This window comes from Epinephelus lanceolatus, chromosome 21, assembly GCF_041903045.1.
Source record: "Epinephelus lanceolatus isolate andai-2023 chromosome 21, ASM4190304v1, whole genome shotgun sequence".
NCBI classification, from domain to species: domain Eukaryota; kingdom Metazoa; phylum Chordata; class Actinopteri; order Perciformes; family Serranidae; genus Epinephelus; species Epinephelus lanceolatus.
This window is the reverse complement of record NC_135754.1, coordinates 35,149,444-35,162,468: the sequence shown is the minus strand read 5'-3', so window position 1 is coordinate 35,162,468 and position 13,025 is coordinate 35,149,444. Positions and strand designations below refer to the sequence as shown.

At 43.1% G+C, this 13,025-nt stretch overlaps 1 protein-coding gene across 1 annotated transcript in view; it reads left to right on the top strand.

Moving 5' to 3' along the window:
• rab40b (RAB40B, member RAS oncogene family) overlaps positions 1 to 13,025 on the top strand; it is a 31,156-nt gene that overhangs the window by 1,242 nt on the left and 16,889 nt on the right. The gene's annotated exons all lie outside the window — the stretch shown is intronic.

Genomic DNA, 13,025 nt, shown 5'->3' with positions numbered 1-13,025 from the left:
CCTGACACAATGTTAGACAATCTGTCACCATCAGTTTCTCCCTCGAGGTCCCTTTGCCAAATCAGTTTCACACTAAGAGATGTTATCACACAGGAGGGAGTTAGTTACTTCATAAAGCTGTGAAGCCTTGTGGCTTTCCAGTGGACATTTGAGATAGTTTATAATTATGTTATCAGCTATATTGTAGGACTTTGACATAATACAACTTCTTATCTGTAAAAACGTCCTCGCTCAACCAGATCCTCAAAACCACGGGAATGCCACTGCTTCCAATACATAGTATAATTTTCTGCTCTTTTATACTTCTCCTCCTCCTCTACATCCAAGAGGGAAATATTGTCCTTTTTACCGCACTACATTTATCTGACAGCTTTAGTTACTTCACAGATTGAACATTAAAACCATATGACAAGCTAATTAATTAAAATATAGTATTGATGTTTGATTGATTCATCATCTCACATGTATCTGGTGACCCTTTGCAGGGCCCTGACCCTGAGGTTGGGAACCACTGGACTAAAGTAACTAAAGTTAAAACAAGCTTGTGTTTCGGGTAAGAACTGTGTAATCATAGGAGCTTTAAAGGCCTTATCCCTGGGGGGACGCCAGAGAACCCCAGGCCCCAGTTTGAGAACCACTCTGCAGTTACACCTCCAAAACACTGGTTGGTGATGGAGTTTCTATGAAATGCTGTAAAGTTTAGTTGATTCAAAACACACATTAAACACACAGTAAACACGCATTAAAAATGGCTTAATAAAGACAGTTTCAAACACAAATCAGCTTCACTATAACTCGCAGCATTCACAGACAAAGCACTTGTCTTTATCTGGACACATTTTCCCCACAAATACAACATGCTAATGTTTTTAGCACAAGCCTATGGCATTTTACATTGTATAAATTAGCCTAGCAGCTAGCAGAGATTTCCTCTGCTCATATGAAGCCAGGATAAATCACACACAGGACTTAAAATGCTATTTTTGTGGAGGCTTTATTGTCTTCACAATTCATTGTTTCTTATCTGTGAAATTAAAGTGAATAAAAGCTTTGTTTCCGCTGAGGGAAATGGTCTCATCTTACAGAGACAGACAGGAGGTCTGTGTTGCTGAGAGGCGTAGTTATATTTCTGGGCAGGTGCATGTCAGCCTACGTTGTAGGGTACAGTGCAGGCTCTACGCTGACACAGAGCCTACACCGCGGGTATACCATTGATTCGATGCAAAAATATAAATCCCGCATAACACCTAGCGCTAGCAGTGGTTGTGGGCGGGATGGAGGCCAAATCCAGAATTTTTCAGTGAGGCAGAAAGAGTAGATCTGCTTCCAGACCCCTCTCAGAGTTTTTATGCCTCTTGGCTGGCGATAGTCATGGCCAGAGGAATTATGATTTTGGGTTGTCCGTCCATCCCATTCTCGTGAACGCGATATCTCAAGAACCCCCCCCCCCCCCCCCCCCGAGGGGATTTCTTCAAATTTGGCGCAAACGTCCACTTGGACTCAGTGATGAACAGATTAGGTTTGGCGGTCAAAGGTCACTGTGACCTTACATCAGTCTCATTCTCTTGAATGCAATACCTACAGACGACCTTGAGGGGATTTCTTCAAATCTGGCGCAAGCGTCCACTCAGACTCAAGGATAACCTGATTGGATTTTAGTGGTCATATGTCAAGGTCACTGTGACCTTGTGTGAAAGCAATATGTCAAGATCACCTTGAGGACATTTCCTCAAATTTGGCACAAATGTTGACTTGAACTCTACAATGAATTTATCAGATTTTGGCGGTCAAAGGTCAAGGTCACTGTGACCTCACAAAACATGTTTTTGGTTTTACAGCATCATCCATATTTGAGGCATTGTTAACTGTCATAACAACATATGACTGTAGATTGACATGGATGTAAACTTTAATTGTAACTTGATTGGTCTGCAGAGGCATACAAACAGGAAGCGGTAATTCTGTTTTTTTTATGGAGGAAAATCATGTTAAACCAGATACTCGTATGATTATACTCGAAACGTTTCTGGAGGGGGGCTTAAAGGAAAAAACCTGATGTGTTGAGCTGTTACTGCAGACTCTGCACAGTGTGTACTATGTTGCAGCTGAATGAGGTCTAATGTTGGCAGATGTTGATTTCTCCAGCGTGTCTGTGCACGTCGTCTCAGCAGCTGTGGGAAAACATCTTCACTTCTGTCAGCAGAGTCTGTTGATCTGCAGTTGATCTGCCTGCTGTCGTCCTGCAGCGTCACTCAGTCTGAAACTGTTTCACCAATTATAAAGAAATCAGGACGTTCAAACAAGAATGAGCCGAATCACGAGAAATTATTCGTAGATTAACATCCGTCACTGATGTTTGATGGACAGAATTAAAGGAGTGGTGACTGTCTGCTGTTAGGAGTTGTTGAGTTTGGTGGAGAGAGTGAAACTCAGTCATTAAAAAGTACACTGAAGAAGGTGTTCCTGACCTTTACCAACAACATGAAAGTAGTGACCTGTTAGTTGCCAGCTTTGCTTCAGACTGCAGTTATCACAGTGAAACTGCTTTTTATATTTTCATGATAGAGTATTAAATGATTTTGTCCCATCAGACGCAGGAAGATTCAAAGTGTTCTCCAGGATGGAAGTGATGTGTCTGACTTCCTGGACAGTAGGAGACGGTTGTAGGTTTGCAGGGTTGGTAGTGTTCGTCGTCAGTGCCCCTCTGTATCCGTTAAATTTACATTTCAGTAGTTTGTATGACAAACTTTGGCTGACATGAGGCGTCAGTGATGTCAGGTACTTCTTGATTATTTAGCGGCAGGTTCAGGTTGATGTTATGGATTAAATCTACCATGATACATTTTATTACATTTTATAATTCAGCCTGTGATTTACAGTTTAATTGTGTTGTATGAATTATAAGATCTTCATCAGTTCCTTCTGCAACTGAAACATAGGTGCAGAGAACAAGAATACAGAAGAACAAGGGAGCAACAACTGGTTATTTTAGAGGAAAGGAGGAATAAATTATCCTCTATTTATTATTTATTCTTGTAAATACTGGGACCTTTGGGGGTTCAGTTCTGGTAAACAAAACAATTACCTTTCTTTACCCCCACAGGTTTAGTCGTGTATTATAACTAGACATAATTATTTTATAGGTTCCACAGAATATAATAGAGTGTTGTTGACACAGTGTTTCCCAGATGTTTGTTCTCCAGCACTGCACCCTGTAAGAAAACACTGTTTACAAAAATACTTGCAATATAATTGATTTTCTTAGTACCAACTGAGCATGGTTTAAACACCACAGCCTACCTGAGTATTGTTGCTGAGCGTGTCCATCCCTTTATGACCACAGTGTACCCATCTTCTGATGGCTACTTCCAGCAGGATAACGCACCATGTCACAAAGCTCACATCATCTCAAACATGACAATGACTTCACTGTACTCCAATGGCCTCCACAGTCACCAGATCTCAGTCCAATAGAGCACCTTTGGGATGTGGTGGAACGGGAGATTCTCATCATGGATGTGCAGCCGACAAATCTGCAGCAACTGTGTGATGTCATCATGTCAATATGGACCAAAGTCTCTGAGGAATGTTTCCAGCACCTTGTTGAATCTATGACACCAAGAATTACAAAGGGGGTCCAACCTGGTGAATTATTTTTATCAATGCTGGCATGTTTTTTGACAGTTGCAAAACAATGACGTCAGTTCAATCATCAGTGCTGCTGGAAACTAACAACAACAAGGATTCATGGTGGAGAGGAAGAAATGGTTTGAAGTGTGTCTTCATTTCATGTAGAAACATGACATCAGTGCTGCATGTGACGTCGGTAAAATGATAATATCAAGTAAGACTAGAAACACCAGCAGTATGATGAAATATCTCTCTACCAACATGGGCCTAACTTCCATGAGTCCCATGTGTTTGACACGCTACACACAAGTGCCACAGCTTCCCAACCAAGCAGCACATCTGTTATCAAGGATAAATATCGTGTTGTAATAACATCAGTACCACACAGGCAGGACGAGGAGAGTTTCTCTTTGACTGAGAAAACCTTAATGAAGACTAATGTTCTACAAATTTACACTGTGTTCAGACTCACAGATAATAAAACAGTGTACTCGGGTACTGTTCGCGTGTACTTGGGTACAGTTCGTGTGTACTCAGTACAGTTCGTGTGTACTTGGGTGTAGTTCATGTGTACTCGGGTACAGTTCGCGTGTACTTGGGTGTAGTTCATGTGTACTCAGTACAGTTCGTGTGTACTTGGGTACAGTTCGCGTGTACTTGGGTATAGTTCATGTGTACTCAGTACAGTTCGTGTGTACTCGGGTGTAGTTTGTGTGTACTCGGGTACAGTTCGTGTGTACTTGGGTACAGTTCGTGTGTACTTGGGTACAGTTCGCGTGTACTTGGGTATAGTTCATGTGTACTCAGTACAGTTCGTGTGTACTCGGGTGTAGTTTGTGTGTACTCGGATACAGTTCGTGTGTACTCAGGTACAGTTCGTGTGTACTTGGGTACAGTTCGTGTGTACTCGGGTACAGTTCGTGTGTACTTGGGTACAGTTCGTGTGTACTCGGGTACAGTTCGTGTGTACTCGGGTACAGCTCGTGTGTACTTGGGTACAGTTCGTGTGTACTCGGGTACAGTTCGTGTGTACTCGGGTACAGTTCGTGTGTACTCGGGTACAGTTCGTGTGTACTCGGGTACAGCTCGTGTGTACTTGGGTACAGTTCGTGTGTACTTGGGTACAGCTCGTGTGTACTTGGGTACAGTTCGCGTGTACTTGGGTACAGCTCGTGTGTACTTGGGTATAGTTCGCGTGTACTTGGGTACAGCTCGTGTGTACTTGGGTACAGTTCGCGTGTACTTGGGTATAGTTCATGTGTACTCAGTACAGTTCGTGTGTACTCGGGTGTAGTTTGTGTGTACTCGGATACAGTTCGTGTGTACTCGGGTACAGTTCGTGTGTACTTGGGTACAGTTCGTGTGTACTCGGATACAGTTCGTGTGTACTTGGGTACAGTTCGTGTGTACTCGGATACAGTTCGCATGTACTTAGGTACAGTTCGTGTGTACTTGGGTACAGTTCGTGTGTACTCGGATACAGTTCGCATGTACTTAGGTACAGTTTGTGTGTACTCGGGTACAGTTCGTGTGTACTCGGATACAGTTCATGTGTACTTGGGTACAGTTCGTGTGTACTCGGATACAGTTCGCATGTACTTAGGTACAGTTCGTGTGTACTCGGGTACAGTTCGTATGTACTTGGGTACAGTTCGTGTGTACTCGGATACAGTTCGTGTGGACTTGGATACAGTTCGCATGTACTTAGGTACAGTTTGTGTGTACTCAGGTACAGTTCATATGTACTCGGGTATAGTTCATGTGTACTCGGGTACAGATCATGTGTACTCAGGGAATGTTCATATGTACTCGGAAAGTGTTCATGTGTACTCGGAAAATGTTCATGTGTACTCGGGGAATGTTCATGTGTACTCGGAAAATGTTCATGTGTACTCGGGGAATGTTCATGTGTACTCAGGGAATGTTCATGTGTACTCAGGGAATGTTCATGTCTGTTCGGGTATGGTTTACATCAGCCATTAAAACCAGCTGTACCAAAACACAGAAGTGGACTGCTGTTTAAGGCGAGTAGCCGTTAGCGTGTAGAGCCGCAAAGACATTTTTCAATGCTGCCGATCTCTGAAATCTGCGTATGCATACAGCACGTGTTGATCTCATGCTCTAATGGCTGATACAGTGAAGGCAGATGAAAGGGGCGCTCTTGACATTGTCTACAAAACATAAACAATGTAAACAACATCACTAAAAGTGAAAAGAGTCCCAGTAAATACCTCGTTTGTACCTGATTAATCCAACAAAATAACACAGTTGTAAAATGTCTCTGTGATTATATTTTCATGCTTCAGATGTAAATCATGAAAAAACAATAATTCCTAAAAGTGAATGTTTTATCTGAGTACTTCATCACACTGGTGCAAAAAATCATAAAAATTCAATGTGAACCAATATAAACATAACACTGCGCATGTGTGTGTGTGTGTGTGTGGTGTATTAATAAACGCTGGCAGCAGCTGCTCATGACTCACTCTCACTCTGCAGGAGGGCGTCTAGGACGAGCCGACGTTCTGCAGCTTTACACATGATGTAACTGTGAGGTCGACGACTGTGACTTTATACATTTATTGATCACATTTATTAATCTGATGTCATGACTGAAGCATTTACTACCTGTTGTTCTGGGACAGAGCCAAGCATCTTTTTGTAGGTGTGTTTTGTTTTCATGTCGAATTTCAAGTGATTTCAACATTTTAACTGACAGGAAACTTCAGCTTTATTTTACAGTGAAACACTCTGTATGCGTACTAATACAGCAGCAGAGCTTTGTGTTTTCAGAGCTAATGTCTCTGCTTCACTTTGTGACTCTGACTCTGAAAAGACAACTGGATCCTCACATGAACATGAAGCTCTCCTGCTGCAGCTTTTAATATTTCAGGCGTTCAGCTGACAGCAGCATCCGGAGTGACTTCAGTGTGACAACAGCGAAAAACCTCAGTGCTTCAGACTGCTGACATAACCATCAGCACAGAGGAGGTCAGAGGTCAGGGAGGACAGAGGTGGAGTAACATCAGAGGGATTGAGGAGACTGACTCATACTGGACGCCTGAGCACACATATATAAGGAGTGAGCATTGTCTCTACTGTATTCTGTTGTAAAGAACAGACTGTGTTTATAAAGGTTATGGTACTAATTATGTCTGGGCGATAAGGCCAAAAATGTTGTCATGATGAAAAGGTTTGTATCAGATATTGATAATGATAACAATAAATGTTAAAGGAACAGTGTGTAGGATTTAGTGACATCTAGTGGAGAGGACTGCACCCAGCTGAAACTTCTCCCATGTGCCATAACGTGAGCTCCCAGTTGGGATTCCATCAGTGTTCATTGTTCAGGAGGTTTGAACCAGGAGCTGGTTCTTCCTCTCTGAAGTAAACAGACCAGGTGATTATGAGTGCTGTATCGTAGGCAACTGGACTTGCTTGTGTTTCTTGAAGACATTTTGCCTCTCATCTAAGAAGCTTCTTCAGTTCTAAAGGACTGGTTCGGAGTTGCAGGCTTTAAACCCTGTGTGAGTGTGAACCCTTACAGAGGCGTAGGGGTCAACTGGGAGCTCTTAAGCCTAGTTCACATTACACGATTTTCATCGCGATTTTGACGTCGCAGAGGATCTTGAGAGCCACCTTGGGTCGGAGATGAGTCGGCAGATAGTCCGCCACGACGAGTCCTCATGTGTGAACAAGCCTCTCGTCTGCGACTGGGACTGGATATCTGGCATGCTAGAAAACTGGAGAAGTGTGACATGACTGACAAAGAGCATCAGCCAATGAGAGGCGGGATACATCCCACGTCAGCACGCAGGAGGACGGAAGAAATGTGAGGAGGACAAGCCGCAGGGTTGCCAGGTCCGTTTATTAGCCGCGACTTTGGGCTTGTCTTTTTTGTAAAGTCGCTTACAAATATTGGTAGTCGTGGGTTGGGTTTTTTTGGGCTTGTTTCTAAAGTGGAGTTGCTTATTTGGGCTTGCTCTCTAAACGTCGCCTTCCTCTATATATATCCGTCGCTTCTTTTGGGCTTGTTTCCATAGCCCTGGTTGCTTGTTTCTCTCCCAAGATCTGGCAACACTGACAAGCTGGCAAGTAACAACAACAATGGCGGTGTCCACAGGATCACGGGGAGCGCGTTGTGTTTGGACCCAGGCTCTGGAGGCAGATCTGATTCAACACTGGGAAGAATATCCATGCCTTTACGATGTATCGTCTCTAAGTTAAAAAACATAGTTTGGTGATGTCATCGCATTATCTGGGGCTCTGTTGGCGAGGGCTTGGTGGAGAAATCTTGTGGTGTAAACACACAGGTTGTAACGCAGTTGGCGAGACTCCCGATGACAGAAACACACGTTGCCAGGTATGAACACTCAAAAGATTACCATAGTCTCCGCGAAGCAAAATCAGGGTGAAAATTGTGTAATGTGAACTAGCCTTTAGTTTCAGAGTCGTTAAGGTCACAGTGTGAGTCGTTAGGGTCAGGTGGGACCACGGGTGAATGGGTGTGAAGTTGCCTGGGCTCCCAGACAACTTCACACTGAAGAAGCTTCTTGGATGAGAGGCGAAGCGTCTTCAAGAAACGCAAGCGAGTCCAGTTGCCTACGATATAGCACTTATGATTACCATGACCTGGATGACTGAGAATCTTCACCGACAAGACAGACCATGTGATTAAAGCCGCTGAAAACACTTAATAAAGCAGTTTCACATCACAAATCAGTGTTTCTCTGATACATGGTGGCTGACAGTTCTGGGCTGCTGTAGAAACATGGTGGTGAGGGGCGGGCCGATTCATCTACGTCATCGATAATGAAAATACGTCAAATTGCGAAATGTTCATCGGTGCGTCGCAATAAAGTAGGCTGCACCCAGAGAACATGCTACAGCTGAAAGCCTCATCTACAAAGAGAAAATGACTTCTTAAAAATACATTGCCAGTAATTATCTAAACTGTGGCTTAATTACATCAAACATTTGTCAAACATTGGTTAATTTATATCGAAGAAAACTACGACTATCGTTTTGTTGCCCGGTCCTATTGTCATATTTCCATCATGAGCTAGAGCTCTTTAATCACCTCATCTCATTGTGTCCTCTTCTACACAGACTGGAGAATAAGCTCCACCAGCTTATATATTATATTCATGCAACAGGAGTGGATTCAAACGGGCATCATTTTCTAGAAATTTGGTTAAAATGTGTTGTAAATGTTCCTTTAAAGCCTTTGGTTGGTTGGTCCACCACTTCATTTCAGAGTTAAACACCTCAACAACAGCTGCTGGATGGATTGTGATTAAATGTTCTTCATGTTCCCCTCAGGATGAACCGTTATGACTTTGGTGATCCTCTGACTTTTCATTTAGCGCCATCATGAAGTCGGCATTTTAATGTATCCAGTGCTTTGGTTTACGACCTTCTGACCTCATACCTGCAGAACTAATGACATAAAAACCAACTTCTGCCCCACAGTCGATGAATAACTCGTCCTAACAGTTAGAAGTGACCATGTGCTGCGTCGTGTCGTCCAAAAACAGAGCTGAAATGTTTGATGGTTAAAAAAATAAAAAGCAACATCACATCTCTGTATTTTTCATGTGCGAGCCGACAAGGTCACCCCAATCTGTATGAGTGGGATCACACATCCAGAGGAGTGAGTCAGCCTCTCCTGGCAGCACCAACAGCATCTCCACTTTCTTCATCATTATACCCCCACCAAGCCACACACACACACACACACACACACACATTCGTAGAGTTTCCCTGAGGCTCGACTCTCAGGGATTTTCAAAGCTTGGACTGTTTGCTGAAGTGTTTTTGTGAAGTTACACAACACTCAAAAAGATATTACGAAAAGAAAGAGGCGTTCATGGGCGTTAAAAACTAATTGTAAACAAGCAATTCTTTATGTGTGAGTAATTATCAACGCCACATAAAACATATAAAATAAACGGAGAGGGTGTTTGTGTGCATTTTTGTGAGCTTGCGTCAGTGTGTTCTCTAATCAAGGCTTCCCCGTGTGGTTTCTGGCACCGCAGCTCCTCTCTGGACTTGGCTGCAGAGTGAAGCCCCCATCGGGGACGCCTGCCTGCGGCCTCCACGGTTGTTGATACTGATCCAGTGGATCCTGCAGATGTCCCGTATTTTCCCTGCAAAACTCCCCCGACAGGGAGGCAGCCGGCCACAGCTATGCCTCCGTCTCCCGTCGTACCTCCTATTAAAGGAGGTGACCCAGAAATGGCAGACATTTAGGCTTCGCCGCTCTGGTTTTCCATCAGCTGAGCCAAACAGCCTGAAGTTGGGGAAACCGTGTTGTCACTGGCTGGTTCAGGAAACCCATCAAAACCCAACACATCTCCCCAGAGAGCCAGAGTCCCCTTAAAGGATAAATGCAAACTAGCTGGAGTGGCTAAAAATCTAATAACTCTCTAATAACCCCGTCACACTTTTATTGAGCTGTTTTATTGTGTTATCAAATCTCAGCATTTAACTTGGTGCATATAAAGTTATACTCACTGATTTAAAGGAAAACTGATGCTTTTTTATTTTCTTTCATATATACAGTACAGGCCAAAAGTTTGGACACACCTTCTCATTCAATGCGTTTTCTTTATTTTCATGACTATTTACATTGTAGATTCTCACTGAAGGCATCAAAACTATGAATGAACACGTGGAGTTATGTACTTAACAAAAAAAGGTGAAATAACTGAAAACATGTTTTATATTCTAGTTTCTTCAAAATAGCCACCCTTTGCTCTGATTACTGCTTTGCACACTCTTGGCATTCTCTCCATGAGCTTCAAGAGGTAGTCACCTGAAATGGTTTTCCAACAGTCTTGAAGGAGTTCCCAGAGGTGTTTAGCACTTGTTGGCCCCTTTGCCTTCACTCTGCGGTCCAGCTCAGCCCAAACCATCTCAATTGGGTTCAGGTCCGGTGACTGTGGAGGCCAGGTCATCTGCCGCAGCACTCCATCACTCTCCTTCTTGGTCAAATAGCCCTTACACAGCCTGGAGGTGTGTTTGGTGTCATTGTCCTGTTGAAAAATAAATGATCGTCCAACTAAACACAAACCGGATGGGATGGCGTGTCGCTGCAGGATGCTGTGGTAGCCATGCTGGTTCAGTGTGCCTTCAATTTTGAATAAATCCCCAACAGTGTCACCAGCAAAACACCCCCACACCATCACACCTCCTCCTCCATGCTTCACAGTGGGAACCAGGCATGTGGAATCCATCCGTTCACCTTTTCTGCGTCTCACAAAGACACGGCGGTTGGAACCAAAGATCTCAAATTTGGACTCATCAGACCAAAGCACAGATTTCCACTGGTCTAATGTCCATTCCTTGTGTTTCTTGGCCCAAACAAATCTCTTCTGCTTGTTGCCTCTCCTTAGCAGTGGTTTCCTAGCAGCTATTTGACCATGAAGGCCTGATTTGCGCAGTCTCCTCTTAACAGTTGTTCTAGAGATGGGTCTGCTGCTAGAACTCTGTGTGGCATTCATCTGGTCTCTGATCTGAGCTGCTGTCAACTTGCGATTTCTGAGGCTGGTGACTCGGATGAACTTATCCTCAGAAGCAGAGGTGACTCTTGGTCTTCCTTTCCTGGGTCGGTCCTCATGTGTGCCAGTTTCGTTGTAGCGCTTGATGGTTTTTGCGACTCCACTTGGGGACACATTTAAAGTTTTTGCAATTTTCCGGACTGACTGACCTTCATTTCTTAAAGTAATGATGGCCACTCGTTTTTCTTTAGTTAGCTGATTGGTTCTTGCCATAATATGAATTTTAACAGTTGTCCAATAGGGCTGTCGGCTGTGTATTAACCTGACTTCTGCACAACACAACTGATGGTCCCAACCCCATTGATAAAGCAAGAAATTCCACTAATGAACCCTGATAAGGCACACCTGTGAAGTGGAAACCATTTCAGGTGACTACCTCTTGAAGGTCATGGAGAGAATGCCAAGAGTGTGCAAAGCAGTAATCAGAGCAAAGGGTGGCTATTTTGAAGAAACTAGAATATAAAACATGTTTTCAGTTATTTCACCTTTTTTTGTTAAGTACATAACTCCACATGTGTTCATTCATAGTTTTGATGCCTTCAGTGAGAATCTACAATGTAAATAGTCATGAAAATAAAGAAAACGCATTGAATGAGAAGGTGTGTCCAAACTTTTGGCCTGTACTGTATATATATATATATATGTATATATATGAAATGTTATAATGCCAGAAGTTTATATTTAATGTGGTTAAAGTTTTAAATAATGAGTTAAATGTATGTGGGTATGTAACATTCAATCATTCAATCAATCAATCAATCAATCAATTTTATTTATAAAGCCCAATATCACAAATCACAATCTGCCTCACAGGAAATCCCTGTGAGCAAAAACCTCAGGCTTCTTCCTGCTGTGCCTTTTTACATACACTGCTACATGTAGCTACATGCTAACGTCAGGGAAATGTGTAATCTTAGTTGCTAGTGTTGTTAATTTCTCCCTGATTTCAGATCATATTCCTGCTGGAACACGTCTGGTTGTGTTTAGAAGTTCTTATTGGGGATTTTTCACATTACAAAGTGCAGCTTTTCTCTGTTACAGTCATTCTCTGGCTGTAAAGACAGTGCAGAGGCCATGGATGTATAAAGAGAACAGAATCTATTACCTCTGCAGCTCTGCAGCAAGTTGCTGAGTGGTGCATGAAGCCAAAATAATTGAACTTCCTGGTTGTGAAATTACCCAGATCTGCAGCATTGTTGAGAGTCAGTATAGACCTTCTAGGGCCGATGTCACAATGATGTCATGTTATTATCTGTAGGTAAAGCTGCCTCTCCCCCACAGGGCTGTAGGCTCCATAGGAGTCTTAAAATGTGTTTGTCTTGTTGTGTTATTGGGAGCCAGAATAGAAGGAGTCATGGCTCAAAACCAGCCGCCACTGCCCGTCAACAAAAACAAAGATGGTTAAATGTGATAAGACCAAAGGACTGGACGGAGGCCATCATCAAAAATGCTCACATGTGCAGCGCACACTTCATATCAGGTTAGGGAAAAAGTATTTCCTGTTGTAGGGATGAATAAGGTTATGTGTATTAAGGGTTATCATGTCCACCTCATCAGAAACTGGGGAGGGATTAAGAGGAATATTGGATTTCTCTGCAACGCTAACTTTTTAGCACATTAGCTAACGTTAGCTTCCATAGCAAAACAAACAAGTGTGGTCCTCCTTTGTAAGATTGGCTTCCTGTGACATCATCCATCCACTGAGTGAGAGCATACGGGTCGGCCAGTCTGGTCCCGTTGGTCAGTGTTTACTTATTCAAGTAACACTGGCGGTCCCGGAGAGTGAGTGACCTGACATGGTGCGTTGGTAAATTCAGTCTGACGCTCTACACT